General features: G+C 39.6%; 1 long non-coding RNA gene across 1 annotated transcript; it reads left to right on the top strand.

The window, feature by feature from the left end:
* Positions 1 to 8,736: 8,736 nt before the first annotated feature.
* LOC148315945 (uncharacterized) lies at positions 8,737 to 10,036 on the top strand. Its single transcript, XR_015840500.1, has 3 exons — positions 8,737 to 9,067; positions 9,634 to 9,687; positions 9,777 to 10,036. It is a non-coding gene; the product is annotated as an uncharacterized LOC148315945 (long non-coding RNA).
* Positions 10,037 to 10,663: the final 627 nt, after the last annotated feature.

Here is a 10,663-nt window from a genome sequence, read left to right as displayed (position 1 = left end):
GGGTGGGTGGGGGCTGCATCAGGGAAGCCTGAGCGGGGTCAGACATTTGATCAAACCTATTGAAAAATAGGTTCAACTCATTTGCCCACTGAAGCCCCCCCCCCTTCTGGGTCTTACCTGCTTGTCCGTGGCCTGAGATGGTCTTCAGGCCCCTCCAGACATCCCTGGCATTGTTCCGCTGCAGTTGTTCTTCCATCCGCATCCTGTAGGACAGCCGTCCTTACCTCCCGGATCTTCGTGTATGGTGTGTGTGTGTGTGCACGTGTGAGGACAGGGGCAAGAAGTCCATGTGTTTTTACGTTTCAGTGTCCAGTTTGAGTTCGTCATTCTCAACATTAATCAGGTTGTAATGGTACATTTGGGCAACAAACCTACGATTAACCATCGTCTTTGTCATAAAAATAATGCAACATGAACAGACTACACATAACAAAATGAAAACTATAATTATCCCTATATATTGTTTTTTAAATTCTTCATAGTGGTCATAACATCAATAATTGTTTCATTTTTATTAAAAATTTAAATGCAGTAATGTACTCCAATCAAGGCTGATATTCCTTTATGTACGTCATTAATTTCCAAACAATATCTAATCTTTTTGTTCTGTGGCTTCAACATATTTATCATCTCATCAATATTAGCACCACAGAGTACTGAGTTTCGAGATCCTCACAATAGTCGTTCTCAAAATGATATTTTATTTTTATCAATTTAGCTTTGTTAAGGTAAGATATTTTATTGACAATCTAACATTAATATGCAAAGAACATGTACATTAGTACGAAATGTAAAAGAAAATTGTGGTGGGGGGGTGTGAATTGTTTTCTTCTTGGTAGGGGGGGCATGACAGGAAATAATTGAGAACCACTGGTCTCGTCACACACCAGCTCGGGTTCATTCCCTACCAGAGAAATGACATTCCATGTCCCCAGAGCTAGGCGCTTTATGTTGCCGGGGATTGGACTGCCTTTGACTGCCTCCTAGCTCAAAGGAAACCCAAATTCTTTGGTCCCGCCCACTGGTAGTGAGCCGAAGCCCTTGTATTAAATAATAAATAAATACATAAAATAAAAAAATTAATAAATTTAAAAAACGGACCGATCCACTGCTTGGGTTAGTTTGACCCACCTTGAGATCCGTTCCCACTCAGTGACAGTGTCTACAAGCCACTGCCACCAGGCCAGTGAACCCAACGTCCAGGCAGTGACAAAAAACGTGATCAAATTACATTGCTCATCATAAGGTGTTTGTGAGACGCTCTTTGTATGTTTCCTCAATTAAGACCTGTTTTCCATTGGTGTATTTGAAAAAAGTGGTGAACCTGTTAAATTCACTACAAAACGTTAAGAAGATGAAAGTAATGTTTGAAGGAATATTATTTTTCTATCGACGTGCCGGCGGGCGGGCACAGATAGAGAGTGATAAAGCAGCACCACCCGCGCGGGGCGTGCTGACGAAAAGGCAAGCGCTCCTCCTCTCATCGCGTCCTTATTAAGACAGAAAAAAGACGCTGTTGAATTTGACCTATTCGCAGTTCGAGCAGGTGCTTAACGCTGGAGAATATCACCACTTCGAAGTTCGAACTGCTGTTGAAACGGAGAGGTAAGTGTTTTTCGTTGGGTTTTTTTCAAAACATGCGTCGAGTGCATTTGTTCATAGTTAGAGATAGTTGTGTGGAAAACACTATACAAAGTAGCACCATGGATGTGGGCCTACAACACTGGCCTAGCAAACATGTGCTCCTACATCGACATAATTGACGAGCTCCAGTTAAGCATTGAATAATTATAAAACGTCATGGTGCTTTTACTCATTTAAAGAACTAAACCGACGCGTATTGTCATCCGGTGGTCAGGTTTGCATTGAATGTGAGCACGAGGGACGCTAGCTTGTTGCGTTAGCTTTGCGGAGCTAACAGCTTGCACTTTTGTTATAGAACCACAGAATGCAAGTACCATGATAATTTCTGTCATTAATTTTTGTGTAAGACACGATGTTCACTGGTTAATTACATGATTCTTAAAGCAAAGGTTACTGTGAATGCAATTTTGGTAAGATTTTTGTAGTCGCACTGCATAAATCTGTCTGTGTCTGTTGTTTAAACTTCAATATAAACTATTATGGTTGAAATCGTTAATTGGGATGGAGGAATTGATATTTTTTTAATTTATAATTTATTTTTCTTACACTGATATTGTTAAAACTCCATTTAGCCCATAGTATTAATAATTCTCAACACAATACTGTCTTTTTTCTTTATAGAATAAACAATGCCTTCCCTGAGATGCAGGAAGTCCCCAAAGCAGGATACTATTGAACATGCAGTCAAGGGTCTGGACAAGACTGCAGAGTTAGAAGCGAAGTATATAAACTAATTTAAAGGTATGATGTTAACGCTTTTGCTAAGATATATTATTGTTTTCTGATAACCAAGCTGACATCGTTTTTTAAGTGGTTATTTTACATTAAGAGTGTCTTGACCTTTTCTTTTGCCACTTTTGTCAGTTTCAAGTTATTTCAGTGAGTGTGAAACCTGATGGTAGGAGTTCTATCTAAATTAAGGCTGTACTTGATGACGCCCTCCGGCATTTTTATACCACAATAGACCGGTGAACAAGTCCGATATTGATAGTCTAGTGTAAAGCACGTAATACGTCACAGAGATCACGTGACGCGATCCAATATGACTGTGTACAGTGTATGTCATTGTTTTGAAACTAAATAATCTTAAAGTTTTTTTTTTACGTAACCAGGTGCAATTGACATTTGTACTTTCAGTCCTAATACATACTGGCTAATGCAATGCTGGAAAATGAATTTTGGCTGGTCTGTTCCTTTAAAATCATAAAGAAGGGCTCTGCTCTATCCCTCACAAGAAGCAATGTTTCAAACCACCCTACATTAGTATAGTGGCCCAAATGAATATGATGACTCCTTATTTGTGTGCTTAAAAATATGACGAAGCTAACTTGATTTCCCTGTTAACTAGGTCGAGGAGTATTTACCAAGGCCCCTTTCAGGAAAGACGACTTTATTCTTTATTATGGAGTACAGAGGAAAATTGATAGATTCTGATGAATCTCAACGCAGGAAGATGGATGGAAGAGGCACTGTCTTTTTGTTTGACTTCCGCCGGCAAGAAAAAACTTGGAGGTGAGGCAAAGATTGAGATGTTATCTTATTTTTGTTTTTATTTAAAAAAATAAACACATACTCATCCCATAAGTGTTAGGGGAAAAATCATTCTCTAAGCAAAAATGTATAATTACTTTTATTCATGCGTTGAATCTGTACAAATGAAAATATAGATCATGAAGTCTCAAAGACAAGCTGTTAATAGGGTCTGATTCCAATAGAAATTTCTTGTATGATTTGATTTAGATTTAAAAATTGTGGATTTCCTATTTTTATGTTTTGTGTACACAAGATTGTCTCAAAGATTAATTTCTGACATTGATTGAATAATTGTTTTTTTTTTTTTTAATCTATTTTAAGTGTTGATGCAGCTCAAGAAGATGGCAGTCTGGGAAGACTGGTTAATGATGACCACATGCACCCCAACTGTAAAATGAAGAAGATGACAACAGAGGACAGACCACACCTCTGTCTGTTTGCGCTCCGAGACATTGATGTTGGCGAAGAAATAACTTAAGACTATGGACCAGCTGGCCTTGGAGAACACAGGTTTGTAAGATGCATCTTTAAGTACAATAACAGAGCCCACTTGTGGTGTTCTGGTGATGTAGTTTCCAATTAGTTTGGCAATCTAATAAATGTATGTGAAGTTTCTATGGAAGTTGAACATGATGACTGACTGGGGGAGTTCTCCATTGTCCACTATCTGTAATTCAAATTTGTGGGTCTGAGTCAAAGTTTGGCTCTGCAGGAACAACGAACTGGTCAGGGAGTGACAGTATTACAAAGTTCTGCGTTACTCCTTTCTGGGCGGTGGCCCTGTTAGGCCATCATATGCCATATTGCAAATATCCCCATTGTGGGACTAATTAAGGACATCTTTATGTTGTGGTTTCCCTACCAGAACCAGCACCAACCCTGTATATTCATGATATAAAACACTGTTTCAATTTGATATTTAGCCTTTCTATACTGTAAAAATAGAAGACCCCAGGCTTTCCTGCGCTCCCTTGCCCAATTGGTGGTGTTCAGGAGACAACCTGGGACTGAAATATCAGTCACAACCAGTGTTGTTTTCGTCACTGATGACTATGACGAAAATACTTCGTTAACGCCCCTTTTTTAATGACGATGACAAGCTATACGAGGTTCTTTTATGACGAAAACATGACGTGATGTACATGAATTTTTTTCGTTGACTAGACAAAATTGTTAGCATGTGGTTCATAAATTATTTTATGTTGCTTTTAGTGAAATAAAGCCACAACAGTTGCCCAACAAAATGTTTTGCTTCTCTGCTTATTTTGGAGTAGTGAGTATTGATTCCACTGTTGCCACTTTTTTCTGTTTGTAATGAAGAATCCTTAGTAGTCCATCCAAAAGTCTTTGTTATTGGGTGGAAACCTTGAATGCCTTGTTTTAACTCAAATGGACTTAAACCCATCCATCCATCCATCCATCCGTTATCTGTACCGCTTCTCCTCACTAGGGTCGCGGGGGGTGTTGGAGCCTATCCCAGCTGTCTTCGGCAGTAGGCGAGGTACACCCTGAATTGGTGTCCAGCCAATCGCAGGACATGCATAGACGAACAACCATCCACGCTCACACTCATGCCTCGGGGCAATTAGAGTGTCCAAGTAACTTGCCATGCATGTTTTAAGAATATGGGAGGAAACCGGATTACCCAGAGGAAACCCACGCAGGAAGGCCGGAGCCAGAATCGTACCTACGACCTCAATATTGTGAGGCCATCATGCTAACCAGTTGGGCCACCGTGCCGCTTGGACTAAAACCTTTGTGAATAAATTGACGAAAACTAGGGTAAAACTTTTTTTGCGTTTCCGTCGATTAAAACTGGACTAAAACCCTTTTTTTAGTTTTCGTTGACTAAAACTGGACTAAAACTATAACGAATTGGGATGACTAAATGTGATGTAAACAAATCAGCACTTTGTCCAAATGACTTGGACAAAATCTAAAATGCCTGCCAAAAACAACACTGGTCACAACACGTGTCTACAGAAGATTAATTGGCATGGGCGAAATTAATTAGTTTTATTTCATTCATGAGCTTATGTTTTGTTTTGGGTGGCTAAGGCTTAAAATGTGTAAAAATCTAATCCAACCTCAAATATAATTAATTCAATAAATTTATGATGCTACTAAAACATCGAAGCAGCCTCCTCCAGGCTTTACAGACTCAGAAATGGAGGTATGCGTATCGTGTGCTCATCCTGTCGTGTCTCGAGATGTTAAAATTGCAGTTAGATAGACGTGTGCTGATTAGACAAGACTTCTAATATATCTGGTGTCACAGGATATTTGTCAGTGAATGTGTATGTCTGGTTTGAGGCTCACTCAGCTTTTTCTTGTGTTGTGGGGTCCAGTTGAGTTGAATTGCGAGTCAGGTATGTTGGCCATCTGACACCCAACTGTCAGGTTTGCGTTCGTGGGGACCCCGTAGAGCCATTTTTATTGTTGACATAAATCATAGCTAATCATCTTTTCCTTCATTATCATATGAAATACAGTTAGGAGTTGTATGTGCCTTTACTATGTTATAATCTTAGAACCTACCAGCCACTACAGCTGTCCGACAAGAAGACTTTTGGCTGTCCTGTGCTCCATTGCGGCCCTGGTGGCGTTCAAAAGACAACCTGTGACTGAAATATCAGTCACAACATATCTCTACTGAAGATTAATTGTCATGCGCTAAAGTAATTGGTTTTGTTTCATTCGTGAACTTGTTCGTTAAAATGTGTAAAATTCTGATCCATTTTCTTTTTTTGAATTCATTAAATTAATATTCAACTTGTTCATTAGGATGGAGGACAACCGACAATGACTGAATCGGCTGAGGTTGATGCCACCAGAACATCGAAGCAGCCTTCTCAAGGTTTGACAGACTCTGAAAAGGAGGTATGCGTATCATGTGGTCATCCTGTCGTGTCTTGAGATGTTAAAATTACAGTTAGATAGACCTGTGCTGGTTGGACAAGTTTTCTAATATATCTGGACATAAATCGTAGCTAATAATATTTTCCCTCATCATCATATGATATACAGTTATGCGTAGTGTATGTCTTTACTATGTTACAATCTAAGAACCTACCAGCCACTACAGTTCTCTCATTGGGAGACTTAAGCTTTCGTCAGGCTGTCGACTGCTGCATTGCCCTCTTATTGGCTTTAAGTACACAACCTGTAACTGAATTATCTGTCAGAACAGAACCTATGTGTCCACAGCAGGTGATTTGGCATGTGGATTCTTCAGATTTTTAGAAAATAGGTAAAATTGTGATCAAAAGTTTAAAATGTATAAAATTCTGGTATAGTTTGCAATAGTATATCTATTAAATCATTTCAAAACTTCTTAACAAGGATGGAGAACATTGGCTGTGACCGAATTGGTTGAGGTTTACATTACCAGGACCATTGAGCAGCCTCCTCGGGATCTACAAATTTAGGAATGAAGATATGCATCCCATGTTACAATCCTGTTATGGCCCGAGGTTTTGAAGTTGCAGTTACATATTGGGCTGGGCGATATGGCTGATAAGTACATAGCGATATAAGTATTTCATATGGGTCCATCGATACACATTGAATTCTTTTTTCGTATTATTTTATTCATTATTTTTTTTATTTTCCAATATTTTCACTGCCCTGTTAAAAAAACATTTAATGTAGTTTTCCTCCCGGGAGCTTTTTGTTACGGTCAATTAAGTGTTTTTGTTAAATATAGCTGCGTAGAATAATTATATGCATTATTATCGTACCACAATGTTTTGGTTTTGCAAATAATTTCCTAAAATCATTCTAATTTTATGACATTATTTTGTCATAATATCATTCATCAATATTTTAGTTTTTTTTTTTTTTCAAATAGAATTAAGACCTTTTTCTGTGCAGATTCCTCTGGGGATTAAGTATTTAATGGGTTCTCAATTTTCTCTTGGACTCTGATGCAACCCAGTCTCCTCCCTTGGACAAAAAATATGGGCTGAATCTTCCTTGGAATAACGACACAGATTCTGACGAATCATTGTCAAATCCTGCCCCTGAACTTTGTGCCTCAGACCCAGACCATATTACTATCCCAAGGCTCAGGAGGACCAAAAGTATACAGGTAAACAACCCATATAGATTTCAGGGAATCTTACAAGCAAATTGCATATATTTTATTGGTCTCCTGCCTTCTATCCTTTATATTTCGTTGTTGTTGTTGTTTTTTAGATTAAAAAAACAGGCTGACTTTGGAATGGAGAAGCATTATTACTCCAACTCAGATGACGGTGGAGATGAATATATTCCGGATACAAGTGAGGCCTCTGATTCAGACGGAAGTGAATCTTTGAAAATTGTGGACCCTCTCTTGAAGTCTAAGAATGCCTTCAGAGATTTTTCTCCCACACCACGAATCTCAAAAGCCACCTCAACGCAGGTTGTTAATCAAGGGCGTTCACCCGTTCGGAGGAGTAGCAGCACTGGTGTGATTCTTGAATTCTATGGCTCTTCAAATATTTGTGCAGTTTAACACAAATCATCCAAAATAGAATTCAAGCACATCTGTGACAGAAATTCAAATTCAGAAGTCAAAGAGAGAGAACAAAAAAAAAATCTAATGCTGCGCTTCTTCCGAAGACATATACTGTAAACAGTAAATGTATGTTAGGACAATCTTGAAAAAAGTATTAGAACACCCTTTACTTTTATTTCTTGTTAATTTTATTAACCAAAATATGTCCATTTTTATTACAGATTAATGAATACAAAATTAAAACTCTAATCAGCTACTTTTTAATCGTTATATTTGTATAAACAAATGTTATACATCTGTGTGTTAACTTATACAAGAAATGACGGAAAAGCAAGGGTGGTTTAGTATTTTTTTATCGTATATAGTCTGTATAATATCTTTAACCTATGCTGATGCTGTTTAATACTGATTTAAATAATAATAATAATGTCATAATCTGTTGGTTTTACATGAACAAAACCTTTCAAGCACTTTTTAAAATTCTAAATACTACCTCTTGTCAGTAAGTTGGTTCACAGCACTGCCTTGGAGTGAAAGTGTGTAGTGCTGAGACAGTCGGTATGTGCTGAGTCGTCTGACGTTTGTGTGACTGGTACCCAGGAAGGTAGCAAAACCAGGCAGTGTGTATGTCGTACCCAGGAAGGCAGAGAAACCAAGCAATATGTATGTGGTACCCACGAAGGCAGAGAAACTAAGCAGTGTGTATGTGGTACCCGGGAAGGTAGCAAAACCAGGGAGTGTGCATAGATACAGACCCCAAAAGTGATTAAAACCAAATAAAGTCCCCAGAAGATCATCTGTAGTCAGGTGAAGGACCCTGTACTTTGTTCAACTCATTTACTCCCTTAGACGTACAAAGACGTCTTTTAATGCAATGGCGCCCTCTACCAAAGACGTATAAGTACGTTTCCTGTCTTTTTTACGTCATAGTGTACATAAGGGTCTGATGCAACCTCTGACTGAGAATCAGCCTTGTCCGCATTGTGAATCATGTAAAAATCACCCAGCAGGGGGCAGAGGTGCAAAAGATCCGCCTTGAATCTGCGCCAGAGGTACAAATGGGGGGGCGGGATCCTGGGGTAGACTTATAAGTGTGGAGAGCAGCGTGGGTAGCAGCAGCATCGGCAGCACTAGCAGCAGTCGCATTAGTAGCGTTAGCAATGAAATCCTCCAAGCAAATGACGATCGAGGAATGCTTTTTTTTTAAAAAAAAGCTTCCTAAAAGCATCAAGGCGATGGAGACGCTTTGGTTGAGAGGATGACGCTTCGTCGTCGTCACAACAAAACGGCGTCTAAAGAGGGTGCGCGTGCCTTGCGGCCTGCATCGCCTGCCTTCGGACAATAGCCAAAGCAGCTGAGAGTCCTCACCAGATCCCCCCGAACGAGGAGGTAAGCGCTCGCAAGTTACCATTGAACATGTGGTTTTACCCCTCATGCTTTTATTGTACATATCATGCATCTTGCGGGCAGAAAATGTCGCGTAAATGTGCAGTTAGACGCGAGCTTGCTCGCTGACTTCCTCATCCGGCCGCCTCTATTGCACAATTACACGCGAGCGTAAGTCCTCGCCGACGAGGAAGTAAACGCTCGCAAGTTACCATTAAACATGTGGTTTTAGCCCTCATGCTTTTATTGTACATATCATGCATCTTGCGGGCAGAAAATGTCGCGTAAATGTGCAGTTAGACGCAAGCTTGCTCGCTGACTTTCTCGTCCGGGCGCCTATTGCACAATTACACGCGAGCGTAAGTCCTCGCCGACGAGGAAGTAAACGCTCGCAAGTTACCATTGAACATGTGGTTTTAGCCCTCATGCTTTTATTGTACATATCATGCATCTTGCGGGCAGAAAATGTCGCGTAAATGTGCAGTTACGCGCGAGCGCATCTCCTCCCCGACGAGGAAACAACAATACTGAATGGTGTGGTAATCATGCATACTTTCTAAAATTCACAGATTGTGCATCCCGCGGCAAGAAAGTTCCTCCTCGTCTTGTTGGTGTAAAGAAAGGTAAATTATAATATGAAACTTCACACGCCAGCAATAAAATGCAGCAATAAATATATATTTCCAATTGTTTGTATTTCTGTAATTTACAGGTTGTGCATCAGGAAGCAGTGGTTCCGGATGGCGTCACACTGGATGGCAACCGAGGAAAATCGACTTTACAGCAACCCCTGGACCACTGAATGCCGCTGCCCATTTGGAGTCTGAGGAGCCAGCTGATTTCCTGCAGCTGTTTCTCACGGATGAGCTTCTGCAGCACATCGCGGATGCCAGCAATCACTTCCCAGACAATTATTTTCACACAAACCCCAGTGGACAAACACAAGCTCGCCTATTTTCCACGGACCAGCAAAGCCAGACCACAACGAAAGTGTCGGGTCTGTTTGTGCAAAGGCAAACGGAGTGAAACAAGAATGTGGTGTGAACTATGTTGTGTGCCCTTGCATCAAGGCAACTGTTTTATTTTATATCACACAAAAAAAAAGTATGTATGACACTGATGTATTTCATTTTTGTACATAGTTCAACAGTTCAGTCGTTTAGTGTTATGTGCAAATAAATTTATTTTATCAAAAACATTTTTTGTGCTTTTTTTTGTTATTTTATAGAAGGCATGCATTATTTAGATGTTAGAGGTGTCATAAAAGCCATAAATAATAGTGTCAAAATTCAAATTATGGTCAAAATGCATCAGTTTACAAAAAGCTCATTTTCTCAGTTTTTTCCCCAGGGATTGGAGTTTTCATGAAATTTAGCTATTTTCAAATGCCGATTGCTCAAGAATGGAAAAAGATAGGAACAAACATTTTTTTCTGTTGAAAGAAGAGAGTCTCATCTTTCTTCGGGTGTGCTCCATGTCTATATAGCATTAGAATACAATATTCTGTGGGCCTTGCAATATTAGTCAAAACCCAGGAAAACGCTGGGATTGAGCGGGTTGCTCCAGTGAAAATGGCTGGTATTTAATGAGTTAAGACTG

Source organism: Idiotropiscis lumnitzeri, unplaced genomic scaffold (genome assembly GCF_059441095.1).
Source record: "Idiotropiscis lumnitzeri isolate Australia: NSW breed Sydney's pygmy pipehorse unplaced genomic scaffold, RoL_Ilum_1.0 HiC_scaffold_31, whole genome shotgun sequence".
NCBI lineage: Eukaryota > Metazoa > Chordata > Actinopteri > Syngnathiformes > Syngnathidae > Idiotropiscis > Idiotropiscis lumnitzeri.
Note: the sequence above shows the minus strand (reverse complement) of the source record. Positions and strands in the feature narration are given on the sequence as shown.